The following is a 20960-nucleotide window of genomic DNA, read 5'->3' on the forward strand; positions in this document are numbered from 1 at the left end:
CACCCTCAGCGCCCACCACGGCCCCCTCCTCCTGCTTCTCTCAGCTGACCTATGGGGCGCCTTCCAGGTGTCTGCTTGTGTCTCTGGCTTTTCTAGCAAGCAGCCCATTTACCTGCCCAGTTTCAGGGAATGAGGACTTTCAATTGACACGCCATTCCTTCCAGCACCTTCCAGATGTATGGTGCATGTGCGCGCGCATGCGAGCGTGCGTGCGCACACACACACACACACACACACACACACAAACACACGCACCTGCACCCCAGAAAAAAAGCCACCGATTCTGACGGCTTTGCAGCGACAGTCTGGCTTGGGATTCGCTCAAAGTCTCCTCACAGGCCTGTCCAACCTGCACCCCCTTGGAGCAGAAGCAGCATTTTTACTTAAAAAATGTTTTTAAAATATATTTCTATTGATTTCAGAGAGGAAGGGAGAGGGAGAGAAACATCAATGATGAGAAAGAATCATTGACTGGCTGCCTCCTGCACACCCCACATTGAGTATCGAGCCCACAACCCAGGCATGTGCCCTGACCGGGAGCCAAACTGTAACCTCCTGGTTCATAGGTTGATGCTCAACCACTGAGCCCGCCGGCCAGGCAGAAGCAGCATTTTCAGACTGGGCAGCTCTGAGAGGGCGGGAAAGGCACTGGAGTGGAGCCGGAGCTCTGGGTTTAATCCTGCCACCGTGGGACTTAGGAAAAATGGCCACTCTGCACCTCAACTCCCCCATCTGTGAAATGGGGACAGTACTATCTTATTGTTGTTGGTGAGGATGAAATAAACGACTGTGTGAAATCTCTTCAGTGGTCAGTGTCCCTTCAGTCTGAGTTATTATTAGCCATAGCTATGGGGGCACTTAAAAAGAGTTTACAATGTTTTGAATAATTTTAGCTGGACCGGGAGCTGCAGAAGGTAGAGCTCCCATGAACCTTCACCCAGTTTCCCCCCCCCCCCATTAACATCTTATATAACCACGGCGCGCGTGTCAAACACATCACTACTGGTAACTGAGTGACAGGCTCGGATTAGACTGCGCCTTCGGATGAGAATTGATGTTTTTGTTCTGTCCCAGGACCCAGCCAGAACACCCCGCTGCAATTAAATGTTACATTTCCTGTCCGCTCCCTGACGGCTTCCCGCTAGCCCCGTATTTTTCATGACTTGAACGGTTTTGAAGAATGCGGTCAGGAACTTGGGAGCTGTCCCTGGATTTCACCCTTTGAGTGCCAACCAACATCCTAGGAACGATGCTAAAATGGCCAAGGCATTTTTGCTGATTTGACAGCAGTTTAGGAAAAAAATTACGAATCGCAAGTAAATGAAGTGACATATTCAAAAACTTAAGGAAACCTTTACTACACTGACATATTTAGCAATATCATCATCACTAACAAAAGCAGGCTTAGAACTGGACGCCATTTCAAAGCTTTGATAGCGCTCCTGGCACTTTTGGCGAAAGACAGAAGGAGTGCAATCACACTTCCCGGCACCCTAGGGGTTAAGTTTGTCGTTTCCTAATGATCAGGCTGGAGCCGTGAGGCTTTGGGAAGAATATCAGGAGCTGAAGCTTCTGCTCATCACAGGCTGTCAGGTGACATGGCGAGGCTCTGCTGCTGCGGACGCGTCACCCGGCGAAGGCGCTGTCCGCGGGGCTGCTCTGGACAGTGACTCCCATTCTCTGCCCATCCTCTGTCCTTCTCCTCCAAGGTGACTTGCCCTCTGTCTACGTGGGCAACCATTTGTGCACATCGGTATGAATGCACAACGATGTATATTTATCTTACACCCTGGGTCCTGATCTAATACTGAGTCATCTTCATGATCAGAGTAGCTGGCTTTGGGGATGGGGAGCCCTCTCAGGCTGGCTCAGGGGTCCCTCTGCCACACCCTCTGCCTTTCCCCTTCTTTTTTGAGCACGTCCTTACTTGCTGGCATTACAAGATGCTCCGGGCCCATCCAGCCCCACCACTAGCTGTTTCTCTAGGGAGCCCCGGTTGCTTTAAGTGGAGAAAAGCATTTAGGAACCAAGACCTGGGAGCTGGCTGTGCTCATTGCTGCTGGGACGTCACTGCTTCTGGTGTGACGTCCACGCATGCACACAAACCTATGATTACTCCTGTAACTATCTGCATACCCATGAACATACACCCGAGTTCGTCCTGGCGTCCCCGCGTCTAACACAGCAGTGCGGTCTTCCCAGCCTTCTAGGGGCACGTACTCAAATCCCAGGACAGCTGTACCTTCCTTCCAGTACCTTCCAGGTATGTGCACGCGCACGCACACGCATACACACCTGCACCCCAGACAAAAAGTCAACGATTCTGACAGCTTTGTAGCAACAGTCTGGCTCGGGATTCACTCAAAGATCAAGATGAAAAAACATTCCCACGTGAGAGGCAATGAGTGGTTAGTGGGGCTTCAGACCCCTTTTCTTGGGCCGGGTTCGCCCTGTCCCAGCCTCTCCTCTCGGGCTGTAACAGTGTCCCATAGCACAGAGCACCAGGGGCCATCTTTTCATTTGTCTTTGATAGGGACACCTAACCCTCAAAGTGACTCATTTTAAAATGTCCCAAGTTAACATTTCCCTAACGATTTAAAATTCCTAAGCAATCCCCGAGTTTTAGAGAGAGTGAGCGAGCGCATTTCCCCAAGTCGGACACCCACGGCATGTTCTGAGCTTAGGAAGTGTGGGACTTGCTGCAGTGAAAGTGGAGAACCCCAAGTGTCTGGGCATCAGTTGTAAGAAAACATCTCCAACCAGGACACCAACCACCAGCCAGGCCTCCCAGGCTCGGCCCCTACTGTGTCTCTTGGTCACACACGGCTCAGAGAATGCGTCACTCCCCAAGGTCACCCCGCTCGTAAGTATCGGGGCAGGATCTGACCTCAGGCGGACTCGGAGGCACGTTCCCTCCCGCGCCCGGTGAATTCGCACCGTGTCCTAGCAGGTACTCAGCAAAAGGACGGGTGGCTCTGGCTCTCTCCCTACATGTGCCATTTCTATAGAGAGAACCTGTTGAAAGCAGGGGCCCTGTCTTGCCTCCCTGGCACCCGGCATCTGAATGCATGCTCAGTGAATGGAAAGAAATGGGATTTTCTAGGGAAGCTTCTGGAAGCCGATCTATGGCTGAGGTCACCGACCTCTGGGGCCCGGGCTCTGAGCAGCCGCCGCAGGTTTTAATACTTATTCCTGGGGGAGAGAGAGTGGTCAGAATGAGCACAGCCCCAGGGAGCCCTGGCTGGTGGGGCTCAGCTGGTGGCACCGTCGTCCCGTGCACTGAAGGGCTGCAAGTCTGACTCTCAGTCAGGGCACGTACCCAGGTGCAGGTTCGGTCCCTGGTCGGGGTTACGTCCCGGAGGCAACTGATCGATGTTTCTGTCGCGCATGGGTGCTTTTCTCTCCCTCTCTCCCTTCCTCTATCTAAAATCAATAGAAAACATGCCCTCGGGCAAGGATTAAGTAGCTCAGTGGTTGAGCAATGACCTATGAACCAGAAGGTCACGGTTCAATTCCTGGTTGGAGCACAAGCCCAGGTTGTGGGCTCGATCAATGATTCTCTCTCATCATTAATGTCTCTCTCTCTCCCTCTCTAAAATCAATCCTATATAATAAAAGGCTACTTTGCAAATCGACCGAACAGTAGAATGACCGGTTGCTATGATGTGGACTGACCACCAGGGGGAAGACGCTCAATGTAGGAGCTGCCCCCTGGTGGTCAGTGTGCGACCACAGGGGGAGTGCCGCTCAGCCAGAAGCTGGGCTCATGGACCCCTCGGGGGATGTCTGACTGCCGAGGGGTCCCGGACTGCGAGAGGTGCAGGCCGGGCTGGCGGAGGGGGACCCGCCCCTGCCCCCCCTCCCCCGCCGTGCACGAATGTCATGCTCCGGGCCTCTAGTAAAAATATATATTTTAAAAAGACATTAAAAAACACATAAACACACGCACTCGAGTGCCCTGGGAGTGTGGGAGACATGGTGTCCGTTCACCTGGCTGCCTGCCACTTCCTTGGGGCTCAGGTAAGGGAGTTGGGTAACCACTGTGTCGGTGCGAGACTGGCAGGAAGGCTGAGGAACACCCCACTTCTTCACAGACACACCTGGACTTGCCCAGCGTGGTCACTTTCTTTCTCCCCCTGAGCTTCACATCACAGACACAGACCCTGCCTGCCGGCACTCCCGCTTTTCCCGGAAACGAACTGTTAGGCACACGCCTTAACGAGTGCCTATAATTAGTCACCAAAGTGCTTACCAAGTCAGTCAGGTTAGGCTGTGGTACAAGCATGACGTGGGTGGGCATTGTGTTCAACCAAAGACACGTTTCCAGACCCGTCGCCGAGGGTGTGCGCGGGCCGGGAGGCCGGCAGCGGGCGCACGGGCAGAACCTGCCAACGCTGAGCCGCCTCGGGCCTGGCTGCCGGAGCTGGAGCCTTGCCGTGGCAGGTAAATGAATGGAGGAGCGATCACCAAATACCACCTGCTATTTTAAAACGCGTTATTTGTAGCTCAAGTGCACATGTGCCCTCCTGTTGCTATTTGGACCGGGAGGGAGAGCCCTCTCTCATTCCCTGTCCAGATCCTGGCCGCTGGCAGGAGAGGCCGATGAGGACAGGAGGCGTGACTTGAACTATTTCTGTAGAGATCCGTGGCTGCCGCTGAGGGAGCCTCCTGCATTGCTCGGGAAGACGGGAAAACGAAGGCACTTAATTCCTTCCCAGAATAAACGGCCCCCGGAGTGCACGGCGCGGCTCCTGCACGGCCAGCCACTTGCGATGTCCAAGTGCAGGGCGCAGGGTGAGGGCCGGGAGAGCAGGCACACGCTGTACCTCTGATTTTCCAAAGCAGCGGCTAAATTTAGCCTCGGAAAGAATGGCCATCCGCCACGTCTCCAAGACGCCCGACTCCAGGTCCCTGCAACCCTAGGAGCGGACACCAGCCATTCTCCTTAGAGTCCTTCACCTGCGGCGACTGTGGTATTTCTTCTCCTCGGTCTGAGTTTTGCGTCTTCACAAACGCGGAGTCTTAGCCGCGTCAGGGAAAAGCCGGATGCTGCTGAGGCAACTCGTCACAGGGCAGCCAGCACGTCGGCAGGGATGCGGCCTCTGAAACCTTCCCACACCAGAGCCTGGCGTGTCGGGGGGCAAAACTGGCAAGCCGACCCCGCAAGGACACTCAGGACATGGCACCGAGCACAGCCGAGCACCCCAAACGGTGCCATGCCAACGGCACGGTCAACGAAGCAGCAAACGCAGCCAGGACAAGTGGTGGGAGAGCGCGGCTCCTGAGTGTGCGGGCGAAGGAGGGGGCGCTGACGCGGGTCCACACCGACCCTGGCACAGGCTCCAGCGGGCAGACCCTCCCCGAAGCCTCCACCGCCAGCGCACAGTGAGGTCAGGAGATGACAGGCAGCAACTGAGGCATCTCCCGTGGCAACAGGGAAGCAGCCGGAGACTCAGAAAAGCACATCGCCACTAAGACGAAGGGGGGCCTTCGGAGTATGTACTGAGCCCCGGAGATGAACCGCAACCTAACCTGGCCACGGAGAGGCGACAGAGGAACGGCATTTAAATGCATAAAGAGAGCCCGGCCGGTGTGGCTCAGTGGTTCAGCGTCGACCTATGAACCAGGAGGTCACGGTTCAATTCCTGGTCAGGGCACATGCCCGGGTTGCAGGCTCGATCCCCAGTGGAGGGCGTGCAGGAGGCAGCCGATCAATGATGCTCCCTCATCATTGATGTTTCTATCTCTCTCTCCCTCTCTGGAATCAATATAAATGTTTTTAAAAAATAAATGCATAAAGAGAAAGGGAAAATGAAAATCTTGACCCTGAAACACGGAAAGTGTAAGACGCACAGGAACCGTCAGGAGGCGAGAGCGCAGTAATTAACCACAGGCAGGTTGGTCTCTGGCGCGCAGCCGTGACAAAAACCCTCTTAAAATCCTTCGGGAACCACCGCAGAGCATCAGGGACAGACGGACTCGCCCTGCTAGGACGCCACCGCACGGCACCTGTGCCACGGCTCTGGGATGTGACGATGACCAAGGCAGCGAAGGTGTGGTAGCCACCCAAAAAGATACGAACCTTCAAGGGGGGGAGAGAGGGGACATATGTAATACTTTCAACAATAAAGATTTAATTTAAAAAAAGATACGAGCCTTTATTTCAAGAACCTCATTCAGACACAAAGGCAAAGGGACACAGCAACAGCTCTCTGAGGCCAGCGACTGTGTCCCTTCTGTTCCCGACTACATTCCCAAGGCCCAGCAGGATGCCTGGCACACGGTAGGCCCTCAGTACACAGTAGGTCCCCAATACATACATCCTGAGCGAGTGATTTAATTGCATCTGTTCGAAATAGGAAATGTGAATTTCAATGAGGGCAAGGTCAGGGATACCGTGCAGAACGAACTCTGCTTCCTTAGTCATTCCTACGCTGCGCTTTTCTCGGCCACGTGATGGACAGCACGGTGAACTGGGAGTCTCAGATTTGGCTGCACTTCGCGAACAAAGCCAGCGGTTTCATCAGTGACATGGACACCCTGGAATGTAAGGCCACGCTGGCCTCGATGACAGTGGCCACGGAGGATGAAAGACCACCACGCACCGCCTCACAGAAGGAACGCGGCCACGTCTGTGTGGCCCAACCTGCCCGCTCCCGGAGGACCTGGTGTCCGAGCGACGCTGGGGCACGCACACTGTCCTTCGCTGCCCGCTCCTCCCTGAGCACTATCGCACGGTCCTGGTTTCTTGATCTAAAAATCGGTGTCGCATGCTTTCCATTTCTGGAAGGAAGAGCTTTCCGTGCTTAGTGGGGTTCTAGCGGTTTATCACTAAGCAAACCCCACTGCAAGGCAGGGGCCCTGCACGTTGAAACGCCTCTTCGCTGCAGCGAAAGGCCGTGTTCTCGCCTCTCTGTCTGAGTAAACACGTCTGGAGTTTAGCGATGAGGCAGCGTCCTGCGTAGGTGACTTCCTTCCATAATTCTTGCCGGAAAGAAAGCAGCTGCCGATTCTTCCGTCTTTCAATCAATACAACACTCAAGTGCCTCGCCGGCCCCCTGCGTGCAGCGTGGCCCCTTCGTTGTCTGTGAGCCTCCCCGTGACTGCCCACGCGCACCGAGCGATACCCTCGGCCCACGTAAGTCGTGCACGAGAGACATTCCAGAGAAACTGGCCTTGGCCGCCGGTGAGAAAAGAACCTGTAACGAGGGCTCTAACCCTGTGCCCATGGGCTCTGCCACAGGGGTGGGGGCTGCAAATCCTTTCCCCGAAAATACGAGCACGGAAACGCTTACATCCAATTTCCGGGGACCCACAGCCCCAGGGGGCCCACAGATTTCAGGTCCGGGCCATCTTGTGGGGACCATCTACTGCAACACCCCCCAAGACTGCACGCTCCGGAGTGTCCCCAAGAGACGCTGCTCAGTGGACCATGCAAAGGCAACGCTGGTCCAGGGTGTTTTGAAAAGAATACATTAAACATGGCTAAGTACACGCACGCGTCTGTAATGGATGCCTTTTCTGGACCTTCCTATGCTCACGTGCCCTGTCACTTGCTGGTAGAGTTTCCTAAACCTACTGGACATTTTGTGTGTGTGTGTGTGTGGGGGGGGGGGTCTGACCTGCATTTCCTGTAACTAATGCTCCCACAGGAGAGGGTAGGAACTAAGGCTTGTCCTAAAGAATGCCGTGGGGAGACAGTCTGAGTTCGTGAAGTCCTGGTCCGCGTTCTTCATGTCCCTCATCATGGCACTCCAGCCAACACAGACCACCAAGAGTGATGCGGACTTACCGGTGAATGCCACCCAGGGACCAGTATGTGAATCTGCTTGACCCAATAGCTCTATCATCCCCTCTCTTCCCACCATCATTCCCTCTTCCCACCATCATCTCCTCTCTTCCCACCATCCCCTCTGTTCCCACCATCATTCCCTCTTCCCACCATCATCTCCTCTCTTCCCACCATACCCTCTCTTCCCACCATCATCCCCTCTCTTCCCACCATCATCTCCCCTCTTCCCACCATCATCTCCCCTCTTCCCACCATCATCCCCTCTCTTCCCACCATCATCTCCCCTCTTCCCACCATCATCTCCCCTCTTCCCACCATCATCTCCCCTCTTCCCACCATCATCTCCTCTCTTCCCACCATCCCCTCTCTTCCTACCATCATTCCCTCTTCCCACCATCATTTCCTCTTCCCACCATCCCCTCTCTTCCCACCATCATCTCCCCTCTTCCCACCATCATCTCTCCTCTTCCCACCATCCCCTCTCTTCCCACCATCATCTCCCCTCTTCCCACCATCCCCTCTTCCCACCATCATTCCCTCTTCCCACCATCATCTCCCCTCTTCCCACCATCATTCCCTCTTCCCACCATCATCTCCCCTCTTCCCACCATCATCTCCCCTCTTCCCACCATCATTCCCTCTTCCCACCATCATTTCCTCTTCCCACCATCCCCTCTCTTCCCACCATCATCTCCCCTCTTCCCACCATCATCTCCCCTCTTCCCACCATCATTCCCTCTCCCCACCATCCCCTCTCTTCCTTCTCAGTCTGCCCTGCCATTGCTGCTCATGGTTCAGTCGCTTCCACTTCAACCACCACTGACACATGCCACCACCTCTTTCACCAACACCCCTTCCCTTTCACTCTCTTTCCCCTGTTCCATCCGGGAATAAAAATAGGGTTGTCGTTAAAATTACTAACAAGGAAGGGTCAACAGGGAAAAGGGGGGGGACATCTGTAATACTTTCAGCAATAAAGATAAATTTAAACATTAATAAGACTATTAGGGTTATCAAGAAACTAAAATGACTGTCTTTGGGTTTAGCCTGATAAAAGGTAGAGGGGCCAGACCTTGTGACTTCAGAGAAGCAGCGTGAGCTCCAGCCTAGGAATTAAGACTCTTCCCCAAGAAGTTCCCATGGCTGGTTGTTTTACAGACACTTACTTTTATTTTACTTCATTTTTTAATGCACTTATTTTTATCCTAGCAACATCATTTACTATGCAAGTGTGAAGTTCGTTATTTCGTTTTGTAACGTAAGTGCGTATTACATATTTGTTACATAGATTATGCGTCCTACCTGATGTTTCATGGCGTATAGGTGAAAGGTGCATATACACGTTATTTTAATTATTTTTCTCCTGTAAATACAGACCATCAGGGGTTCACAAAGGCTTTTGCTCCAGGCTAGCTGGGTGCCACCTGCCCTCTGCTGCACTGTTTACCTGGGAACAACTGGCCCACAGCTGAGGATATTGTCAATGGCAGGCGGGTCACTTCCTACATCAGATAAAACATTTCACACACTCACACACACACACACTCACACACACACACACTCACACACACACTCACGCACATGCCAGGGGCATCGATTCTGGCCAGCGTGGAATGGATGGTGTCTTCTACTAGAAAAGACAAATGGATGTTTAAATAACTTTGCCGATGAATCCAAACCACAGCGCGTAATGTTAAGGACATGAATCATGTTTTTTGGAAAGTGGGCCCAGGAACTGTTCATCAGCGCCCGCTGAAAGGTTCGCTGGAAGGTGACGGCTCTGGTGTCTGGTTTAAAGTGGGACCACAGGGTAGAGTGATGGAGTGAGTCCCGGGAGTCTGCGGTTTCGGGATGAATGGTGCCTTCTCTGGGAAGATGGAGGAGCGCTGGTTCCCTCGCAGGACGCTGCCAGCGTTCCTCCACCTTCCCCGCCTTGCTGGTCCTCCGGGGGCCCAGTGCTCTGCTCAGGGGGTGCTGCCCTCAATTCCTGGCTAGGGGCCAGACCCTGCTAACAGAGCACTGCCCCCTCCTATTCAAGTGCCTGGACACAGGCGTCCAGCTGGGCTAAGGAGAACAGAGCAGTTCCTGGAACTACTGCGGAAAGAGCGCCGTTTTCCCAGGGAAATTTGCTAAAAATGGCAAAAGAGAGGCCTAGAGTTTTGAGCGGGCCACCTTGCTACCACTTCGGGAACCCCTGCCTGAGAATAAAATCGACCTAGAGGAGAGGCAAGCCAAGAGAGGGAATGACAGGCTCCTAAGGACACCCCTTAGGCACCTGGAACCAGCGGTACCTGAAGGCAACTCCAGAGCTGGACTCCATGAGAGTCCATGGATTCCCCTGTGCACACAGGTCAGTTCGAGCGTGAGCTCTGCCACAGCTAAAAGAGGGTCTAAGGTGAATCTACTAATTGAAATGGGGATCCTTTCGCTAAATAAATATTGGGAAAGTTCTGCTTCCACTGACAAACTAAAAAATATTCAACCTCACTAAGTACACCTTGGTAGTAGTCCACAGATGTCATTAGAATTTCTCTATAAAACAGGGGATAAACTAGGGTGGCAGGAAGCGGTCATGCTTATCGGAAACACTGTGATTACCCAAAGAAATCAGAAAACTAGGAAAGGGTATACTGAGCCCCGGCCTCGCTGGAGACCAGCTGCTGTTGAATTATATGGCAGCATCTTAGCTCAGTCAGGCCTTAGGTTGCTGCCCGATCGACTGACAGACACATCCCACAGGAGAGAATCACTTCCAAACACTAAGGTTTAAAGAGAACCTGGGGCCCTGGCCAGTGTGCTCAGTGGTTAGAGCATCGGCCTTCCCACCCAGGGGTCGAGGGCATGTACCTGGTTTGAAGGCTGGATCCCTGGTCCCAGTCGGGGAATGTTTGGGAGGCAACTGACCAATGCATCTCGCTCACATTGATGTTTCTCTCTCTCTCTCTCCCCCCCTCGCCGCCCTTTCTCTAAAAATCAATAGAAAAAAATATCCTCAGGTGAGGATGAACAAAAATAATAAAATAATAAAGAGAACGTGGGAATTTTCCGGCCGGGGCCTTTCACCAGCCCTCGACTGTGGTCCACAGAAAGAAATCGAGCTCCATACACACACTCATTCTTTGAGACAAAAACTTCCCCAATCCCCCGACCCTCACTGTGTGCAACGCGCTTTGATTTTAACAACGCTGGTGCTGACCTCTAAGTGAGTTTCCTGGACCATTACTGACAGGCTTAGAAGACAGGGCAGGGCCCAGCGGGTGTGGCTCAGTGGCTGAGCATCGACCTATGAACCAGGAGGTCACGGTTCGATTCCCGGTTAGGGCACATGCCCAGGTTGTGGCTCAGACCCCAGTAGGGGGCATGCAGGAGGCAGCTGATCCATGATTCTCTCTCATCACTGATGTTTCTCTCTCTCTCCCTCCCTCTCCCATCCTCTCTGAAATCAATAAAAACATATGAAAAAGAAGAACACAGGGGCGGTGCTGAGACGCAGAGATGTCAGGCGATGTACCTGAGCGTTCTCACTGGGTTAGTGGCAGAGCTGGAACAAACCCTCGCACTCACCCGACTGTGTGATCTGAAAGCAGACAGCTGCTATCGTACACATTCTCGGGCAGCGCGCTCCGGGCCCGGCTTAGGACAGCCGGAGAGATGACTCAGGCGGCCACCCAGCTATCTGTCCACACGGTTTCAGGCCGAGGCTCCAGGCCACTTCAAGACCACTTCACCCAAGCCGCCCGGGGACCTTGAACTGACCTCAACGGGAGAGCCTTCGCAGTCTGTGCCCACATTACCGACAGACAAGGCTGCAATGAATGCACAAAGGAGGATCAGAGCCGAGTTAGGCTTGAAAAAATTCATTCCATTCAAAGAGGAACACCACACGTACAATCTCTCTGTTGACTAACAGCATTGAGGAAACTCCCCTCTCACCCCCGCCCCCCAATTTCATTATGGTGGGGCAGTAGGGGGTACAGCTTAGGTGCCCCCGCCCCCCCGCCCCACAAAGAGCTGAAAATCCAATCTGGGGCTGGGGGCGGGGTGGGGGGGTAGGGAAAAGGCTTCATTAAGGAGGTAAGATTTGAGTTGGGCTCAGAGATTAAGGAGGTAGAATTTAGAGCAGGGTGTGGGGTGGTGCAAGCAGCCAGACAGCAATAGGGTTCATGCTGAGCAGTTGGGGAGCAGGGGAAGGCTGGCTCAGAGAGCGGGGTCAGATTTGGAGGGGGGTGAAGTCAGGTAGAAGAAGAAAAGTGAAAAGAAAATAGAGAGATTAACTGGCTAATGTGTGTAGTTGCTAAACATTAATATGTTTGGAGAAACTTATTCCCATTACTTGCCATCTTTTCCCACATTACAAATATGTTATGTAAGTTTAGCGCCAGCAGTTTACCTCTTATAAACGTCTGCCCTGGCTAAACTCCGCCCACATCTTACCTCCTCACATCCATGCTTCATTAGTAATTACAATTTGCTTGACAACTGACGCAGAGGAGGCGCGTCACATGTGCCGGCTGATCTCTCCATGCGTCTCATGTCTAAAGCTATGATCTACCTTCAATGCATGTACGGCAACATGAAATTAAGCAAATTATAGGGACCATGATGTGCTTTCGAAACTACCCCGAGTCACTTTCCCAGACCCTCACTTTCCTTCTGCAGAGCCCTTCACGTCATCTCTTTTCCTCCTGCTTCATTGAGAGGAAGTTCCCTAAAATGAAGCATCGGACGGGATCGTACTGGCCTTGTCTCCCTCCACCCCCGTTTAAAAAAGCCACTCGCCCGGGGCTGTATCGCTTAGGGGTGGCGAGCAGTCACCTCCTGGTGGTGAAGGCATCTCCCTGCCTGCCTGCCGTGTGCAAACCCGCATCCAGGCCCGTCAGAGAACAGAAGGAACACGCAGTCCTGTGGCTTCAGGGCAGTCCGTCCGGGGAGGGGGTAAGCCCGTCCCCGAGGACCCTCGTGGTCACAAACTCTCACATCCTCCCGATGAGGGGACGACACCCGTGTGTGTTGCCCTGCGGGCTCCCGGGCACCTCCTGAATGTTCCGTGTGACGCACGTTAGCATGGGCTCTTTAATGTGATTTGCTGCGTCTCATCCAGACTCCGTCATCACTGAAAACCAACCACTGGCTGTCAGAACGCACATGGGAAATGGGAAAACTCACTGTACGAAGGTGTCAGAAGACAAAGCGAAGCCCACAGCGCTGCTCCCACCACGGCGGGGAGGCCGGGAACCCCTCACGGCCTGCTGCCAGGAAGTGCGGAAGATTTTAGGGAATGAATGCTGTTTATTAACCTCACCAGTCCCTCCGTCTCACTGTCCCGGACCCTCACTGCGTCTCTTCATCTTGCTTCACTGTGTAATATGTGTCTCTGGAAGCTCCCTTCAATCACTTTTTGAGAAAGAAGTTGAGGTGTACATGAATCAACTTGTAGCATGTGGATGCCAAAAGCTTTTTGGCAAAAGAACAGGTAAGTGAAGTAAGCTCTCAAATCCTGGGCTTCCGCACTGACAGGAGGCCGTGGCTGACGCTGAACGATACTGACCTGGCACCACTCAGTCTCCTATTGAAAAGATCAATGGAGCAAACATTCAATCCCTCTGAGGCCTTTAACTGTGAGAAGACACGCAGGCGACGCTGGACAGCTGGGGGGAGGGGTGGGGACATGTACCAAGAAGAACAGAGGACTTCCAGAAATCACTGCCCGGGCTAGAGAAGTGTGCCACCTTTAACAAAATGGCCTTTTATATATACATATACTATACATATTTTGATTTCAGAGAGAAAGGGAGAGGGAGAGAGAGATAAAAACATCAATGATGAGAGAGAATCATTGATTGGCTGCCTCCTGCACGCCCCCTACTGGGGATCGAGCCCACAACCCGGGCATGTGCCCTTGACTAAAACCGAACTTGGGACCCTTCAGTCTGCAGGCTGACACTCTAGCCACTGAGCCAAACTGGCGAGGGCCAAAATGGCTTTTTTTGACCTTCCTGGGTAGTACCTAAATTTGTGTCTTAAGTACATATATTTACAATTTTCCTATAAACATTAAAGAAAACAAACAAAAGGAAAGGCAGCCTATAAACACAGCTCTGCAGCTCCAGAAGTTCATGACAACAACACTCAAAACACAAGAACAATTCGGACCATCCCCAGAGGACACTCGATGTCCCAAAAATGTCCATTTCCCGTGTGCCAGAAGGCAAGGGAGCGTGAACTAAGCACGTGACTCTTAGCCATCAATAAAAGCTCCACGTCTTTCACTCGGGAAACTTTCAACGTCAACCAATTCTTTAACTTCACTCTTTCTCATGGAAGGCGAGAATGTCTCGGGTGCACCCGTTACCTGTGTTCTCCCGAACAGTCCACCGTGAACGCTGCGTGGGGACAGCTGCTGTCACGGCGGGAAGGCCAGCACAGTCCTGAACAGAGGACTGAAGGAAATAATAATGTCTGTGTTTATCCCAAAAGCAGAAGAACCGATACACATCCTTAAGTAATGCAATATTGTTGTTAACGACGGCATCAAATACTGTGTCGCCTCTCAGAGTCTTTGGAATATAATTAATCAGCATGAGCAAATCGAGGTCCCTTCGGAATTCGCAGCCACCCTCTGCTTGCTTTTGTAACTAAGCTAAATTTATTTGGAAAATGCATATCCTGTAAGTAAATGCTATATATTGTAGAACATCAAACATTTTTACTCCCTAAATCACATGTAAAAATAAAGAGAAACATAAGTTTACTTACCATCATCTAATTCTAACCTTAAAAAAATAAATATTTTCCTATAAACACACACCACGCAAAGGGCTACTGCTTCGTGCATTTCTATCAAGTTCTCAGGCTATAGTTTCTCTATAGGACAGAGATTCCTTACGCGGCGAGAGGAGAGGACTCCATTATAGAGAGCCAGATATTTTCCACGTCTGACCAAATGTTGGGAGCATAAATTTAAAGTTTTGGGTTTTGGCCTCACTGGTGGAAAAAAAAAAATAATGCATTTGACCAACGACAAGAGGCTCTTCTGTGATTATCTGAGAGCCCTCTCTCGTTCGCTGCATCTGCTCTGCTAACCAGACTTCAGGCCAAGAGAAATCTCCCAAGCAGAGTGGGGGAAATATAAGAGTTTAAAACTGTTATCATTCCCTGAAGCAACTGCTCAAGATAATTTGCAAGAGTATTATAGTTTCAGAAATTTATTTTGCTGCTTCATTTGTAGATAAAGTCGTTTTGACGCCCATAGAAATCCTTGGAAATTCAGTCTCAAATGTTGAACATCACTAGCAGGGCTGCCTCTAACGTCAACAGCTAGGAAACCAAATCACGAGACCCTGTAAGCCCAAGGCCACACTGCGCTCCCTTCCAGCCGCCTGAGCTTGCCTGGTGGAAGCGAGGGTCCAGGACCCCCCCACTCAGTCCCGGGTCTGCCTGTAGCGAAGCTCTCAGCAAGCTCTTCTGGACCTTCAGCCCCTGAACTCAACCAACTTTCCCCGCGGAGTTCCACGCACGGATTCATAAGATTCATTCAGTCCACTGGCCTGCTCGGAGAGGCAGCCCGCGAAACCGAACCGGGGCCTGCAGAGGCGCCCAGCGGCCCCTCTCACCTCGCTGGGCCAAGGGGTCACCTGTCTCGGCCCTTCTGGCTTCTCCCCCCACGCAAGCCCCCACCAAGGGAGCGCCTGTTCTGGCCCGCCCCGAAGCCCCGCCGAGGGGCACCTATCCCCACCCCTCTCCCAGTGCCCTGCCCAAGGGGCACCTGTCCCCGTCCCTCTCCCCGCCGGAGGACACCTGTCCTCCCCCCTCTCCCTGTCTTGCCTGCCGGCACCTGTCCCCTCCCCGCCCGTGTCCCCCGCCCACCCGTGTCCCCTGCAGCGGGAGGGAGCACTGGATCCAAAAAGCCCGCCGCGCAGGCGGCGCCTCGCAGACAAACACCAGCCGGCGGCCCCACCCCGCCCGCGCGCCCGCCCCCCCACTCACCTCCACTCCCGCTGCCCGCGCACACGCGTGTTCTCACACGCACTCCCGCCCTCGTAGAATCGCGCTCGCGCTCAGCCTCGCTCCCTAAGTCCGCGTGACCTCACACCCACTCCGCGCACTTCGCCCGCAGACACACGACGCGCACCCGTCAAAACACGCCAGCCCCGGGCACTCCCGCCTCAAAACCCACGCAGGCCCTCGCGCTCACTCTCCCGCTGCTCCGCGAACACGCGTGTCGCACACCGGCTCCTAAAACACGCCAGCGCCCCGCAGACTCACCCATGCCCCTCCCTGAGTCTCACACGCCCTGTCAACACACGCAGGTCCCCACGCGCTCACGCGTCAAAACACACTGCTCGCTCCCCCCCCCCACCCCGCGTAAACACTCGCGCCCCTCACCTTCCAGACCCCCCTCCTGCACACACGCTCACACCCGCTCCCCCAGTGTAAACATCCGCGCCCCCCACCGCGAGCACGCGTGCTCCCCACGCCCCGGGCGCGGCGCGCGCCCCCCCGGCCCCGCCCCCGCGCGCCCCCGCCGGCCGCCGCCCTCGATCGCACGCGCCTGGCCGACTCCCCGCCGCCGCGCACTCACTGGACTCGGGGAGCACGACCGCCGCTCGCAGCGCTGGCGCCTCGCCGCCGGGTCTGCCTCCTCCTCCCGCGCGGCCCCGCCCGGCCCGGTCCCCACCACAGCCCGGCCCGACCCGCTCGGCTCCACACGCCGCGGCTGCAAAGACTCGGCTCCGGGTACCGCCGTCTCCCCGCCACAGCCCGAGTGCGCCGCCCGGGCCAATGGCGGGGCGCGGCGGTGAGCTCACCGGCCCCGGCCCCGCCCGCGCGCCAATCCGCGGGCGCGACGTCACCGGGAGCCGGGCAGAGGCAGGTGTGGGGCGCGGAGCCGCCGGGCGCGGGGACTGCGCCGGAACTGCGCCCGAGCCGCGCGGCGCCGCGCTGGACGGCGGGGGCCCCGCCGGAGGGTGCGGGCGGAGCGCGTCCCCGCGGCCCGGCGCCTGCAGGCGAGGTCCGGGCGGGACGCGGCCCCTCGCGACGGCCCCGCCTGGACCCCCGCCCAGATTCCGGGAGCCCCGCCAGGGGGGGCGGCCGCGGTCCGCTCGAGGGCAGGGAAGGTACGAGCTCGACGGCAGCACCCGGGCTCATGGCCCCAGGAAGCCTCCTCGGGGATCCGCGCCACGAGGCAGGGGCGCACGGGCTGCGTGTTCTCTCCCCCGGAGCCGCCCACGCCCGGACCGTGGACTCCTGGCCCCGCGGCGCCGTCGGGTCTGCGTGGGAGCCCCGCGCCCCGTGGCCCTCGCGTACCTGGGCTCGGGCTTCCGACGCGGCCCTGGCGCACCCTGCGGCGGCAGCGTCTGCAATGCAGCCGCGGGAGGAGCGGGCACTGCGCAGGCCGAGCCGCGAGCGGGGGAGCGGGAAGGCTGGGCGGGAAGGAGGGGCGCAGGGCGCGGCTACGCAGCCGAAGGCGGAGGAGCCCGGGAGGAGGCGAGAGCAGTGGGCGGGTCCGGGTCCCGAGTGCGAAGGGGCCCTGGGCGTTGGTCAAGGTGGGGCCGAGAAGGTCTGCGCAGGATGGAGAACAGCGGCCCCCGGGGATTTCGGGAGCGCCCAGTGCTCAGGTTGCGGTTCTGAGCGCCTTGGCTGGAGTCGCAGGGCCTCGCCCGCTCCTCTGGTCTAGCCCTGGTGTCCCCAAGTTCATGTGTGTCAGCTTTCCCACCCGGCGCTTCTGCAGAATAGCCTCTCGCCCTGGTCTCCCGCCTCCAGCCTCCACCCCACGCCCAAGTCACACCTCTCCATTAAAGCTCAGCATCTCCCAGCAGCCTCTCCAGGCACCCCGCGTGGACACCACCCCCTCCCTTCTGTTTACGGGATAAAATCTGTACCCCGATGCTATTCAAAGCCCCCACCCTACACGCTGGCCACGCACACAGAGCCGTGGACCTATGCAGGCTTGTGATGAGGTCATCCTTCCCCTTCATATTGTCCGTTATCTTTAAAATTGATTGTGTCTCCTTTCTGCCATCTGGGTTAAAAAGACTCTCAAAAGATGGGGACAGCGGCTCTTTATTCTGACCCGAAACACACACACACAAACAACCACAGGATTTTGCATAGCGCTTAAGCCTGTGCAGCCAAAATGGAACCGTTAGAGGCCAAGCCAAGGACCCCAGGCAGGGTCCCAGCCTGCCCCACACCTCTGAGCCAGGCCCTGCCAGTTCTCGCTGTTGGGGGCTGACCACCGATTCTAAACCTCAGGAAGTCCCTCAGCAGCCCCGGCGAAGTCAGAACACGGAACACAGTCACAGTCCTGCTCCATCAAGTCCTCATATTCCTGCCCCCCTCTGCCTCCCGCTCTCAGGGCAAAGGACCCCATGCACGTCCCAACTCTGCTTATGTACCTTCTCCCCTTTCTGTTAGCCACACTCCTTTCCATTCCTTAAGGTCTGACTCCAAACGCACCTTGCCCCACCTCCCGGCTTTCCCCAACTCGGAGCAGACCTGTCCTGGGAGCTCTGTGAAAAATGCATTCATAAAGGGGGTCTATTTGTTTCCGGGGCAGCAACGCAAGGGTTGTAGTCGATGGCAAGGGCTCTGGACACAAGCCGCCTACATGCACAGTTAGATTCTCCCGCTTGCAGAAGGCACGTCCCCTGCCTGTTGCTTGGGTGGGGCCGTTCCCTCCCGGATGGTCCCACACTGATTCCCCCGCCGCATCTCTGTCTTGGACGGAGGCCCATGCATACAAAGCTGGGCGGGGCGGGCTGGGTGTCTGAGCCGGCTCAGCTGGGACAGCATGCCAGAACCAAGGCCCACAGGTTGTCTGCCCTTGGGGGTGTTCCTGTTCCTTTTCTCAGGGTAGGAAATGACAGGGTAAGGCATGCCTGTCATTCCAGCAAGTCATTACACTGCATTTTATGGGTCTTTGAGGATGCCTGGGTCATTTTTTGAAATAGAGGAAAAGAAACCCAGCCGGCGTGGCTCAGTGGTTGAGCATCGATCTATGAACCAGGAGATCGCGGTTCAATTCCTGCCCAGAGCACATGCCCGGGTTGCAGGCTCAATCCCCAGTGTGGGGTGTGCAGGAGGCAGCCAGTGATTCTCTCTCATCATTTGATGTTTTTATCCCTCCCTCTCCCTTCCTCTCTGCAGAGGGCCTCGTGATGAACCAAGCAGGTGTGGATCCTGTGGCAGGGGAGGAAGAAGAATGTCGGATGCCTGCTATCCACCTGCTGTTAGGCTAGACCAGGGTTGGGAATATCCGCCCGTGGGCCTTATACACAGCCCTGCCAAGCTGTTAGGGGTGAATTAATTAAATGACCAAATATAGCCGGCTAATTTTTTTGTTGTTAATCCTCATCCAAGGGTATTTTTCCACTGATATTTTAGAGAGAATGGAAGGGAGGGGGAGAGACAGAGAAACATCGATGTTAGAGGGACACATCTATTGGTTGCCTCCTGCACACGCCCTAACGGGGCCAGGGATCGAGCCTGCAACTGAGATACGTGTACCTGACCAGAATCAAACCTGGGACCCTTCAGTCCGTGGGCTGATGCTCTATCCACTGAGCCAAAGCAGCTAGGGCAGCAGCCTAACTGTTAAGTTGATAATTGTGTATGGCCTGAGAATGATGTTATAAATATCCAAATGGCCCTTAGCAACAAAAAGGTTCCCCACTCCTGCACTAGCCACTCACACACTGCGGCCCTTTCTCCTGCACGCTGGATAGGGTATAGAGGAAAAAACGAAGAACTCAAGCGGTCAGATAACTTGGCCAAAGACACAGAGATGGTCAGCAGCACACCTGGGGTTCAAGTCCCTACTATGATGGCTGTCCAAGTCCCTGAAGACTCCTGGGTCATTCGGGTACCATTTGGTTAAGAAAGCAGCCTGGCAATTTCCAGAAGCAGTGGCTTGCCCGCCGCACTCCCCCCATCCCAGCAACGGTGAACGCTTGTTTCTGTAAAGATGTCGACTCTGCCGGACCAGGTCCCTCAGTGACAGTGATGGGTAGAGCCCCCACTACCAACTGGCACTGAACCTGTGGCAAGAGTGAGAGAGAAACCACTGAGGCTGGGCTGCACCAGAACCTGGCCTCTCCTCTCGGAAGAAATCAAAGATGTTTCCGCATGTGTCAACTTCCAATTAAAAATCAAATGGGACTCTCCCCAAAGGAAATAACACTTTAAAGATAAGTGCAAGATGCATTTTTAAAAACCACATTTTTAACAACTATAGGTCAGGGTGGCCAAGCAATTCAATGGAGAAAGCAAGCCTTTCAACAAACACTGCCAGGACACCCGGCCATCCTCAAGCACAAGAATGAAGTCAACGCCCTACCTCACACCATATATAACAGTTAAAACAGATCAGCCCAGGCCAGATGGCTCGGTTAGTCGGAGCGTTAACCTGTCCATCAAAAGGTTGTGGGTTCAATTCCTGGTCAGGGCACATACCTAGGTTGCGGGTTTGACCCCCCCAGTCGGGGTGCATACAGAAGGCAACTGATTGATGTTCCCCCCCCCTCTCTTTTTCTCCCTCTTCCTCTCTTTAAAATCAATAAAAAACCATATATAAAGATCAAAGACATAAATGTAAGAGCCGAAACTAAAAAAAAAACCACAACTCTTAGAAAACATAGAGGTGACTCTTTCTATCCTCAGGTTTGACAACTGTTTCTTAGATATTACATCAAAAGCAAGAAACCAAGGAAAAAACAGATACTGTAAATTGGACTTCACCAAAATTTAAGGCTGTGATTCCAAGGATGTCACAAAGAAAGTGAAAAAGACCACTCGCTGAAGGGGAGGACATATTTGGAAATCATCATTCTACACTAATAAAAGAGAAACATGCAAATTGGTGTTACTCTGCTACGCCCACCAGTCAATCAGGATGAGTATGCAAATTAACACAACAAATATGGCGGTTAATTTGCATATGCAGGCGCTGAGTGAAGACTGAAGAGGCTTGGCTTATCCGCTGCAGCCGGAACAGAGACGCCAAGCCTTGCTGCAGCTGGAGCGGAGAAGCCTAGCCTCGCCACTGCGGCCCGACCAAAGGCCTGGGTCCCAGGTGCCGGAGGAAAACTGGTGCTGGCAGCCAGGGGAAGGGAGGCCTATTGTGCGAATCTTTGTGCAATGGGCCTCTAGTATATATATATAAAAGCCT

The 20960-nt window shown here is 54.5% G+C and overlaps 1 protein-coding gene across 9 annotated transcripts in view; it reads right to left on the reverse strand.

Moving 5' to 3' along the window:
- Positions 1-20960, reverse strand: part of CAMTA1 (calmodulin binding transcription activator 1) — a 675715-nt gene that overhangs the window by 34218 nt on the left and 620537 nt on the right. The window contains exon 1 of one of the 9 annotated variants that reach the window (XM_081085449.1): positions 15987-16036. The exons of 7 other annotated variants lie outside the window; for them this stretch is intronic. The gene's annotated coding sequence lies outside the window, so the exon portion shown is untranslated. Of the gene's footprint in view, positions 1-15778; positions 15865-15986; positions 16037-20960 lie in introns of those variants that run through there. One more of the 9 variants, XM_081085450.1, reaches the window with a different exon arrangement.

The sequence above is a fragment of the Myotis nattereri genome, assembly GCF_964212035.1.
Source record: "Myotis nattereri genome assembly, chromosome: 3".
Taxonomy (NCBI): Eukaryota; Metazoa; Chordata; class Mammalia; order Chiroptera; family Vespertilionidae; genus Myotis; species Myotis nattereri.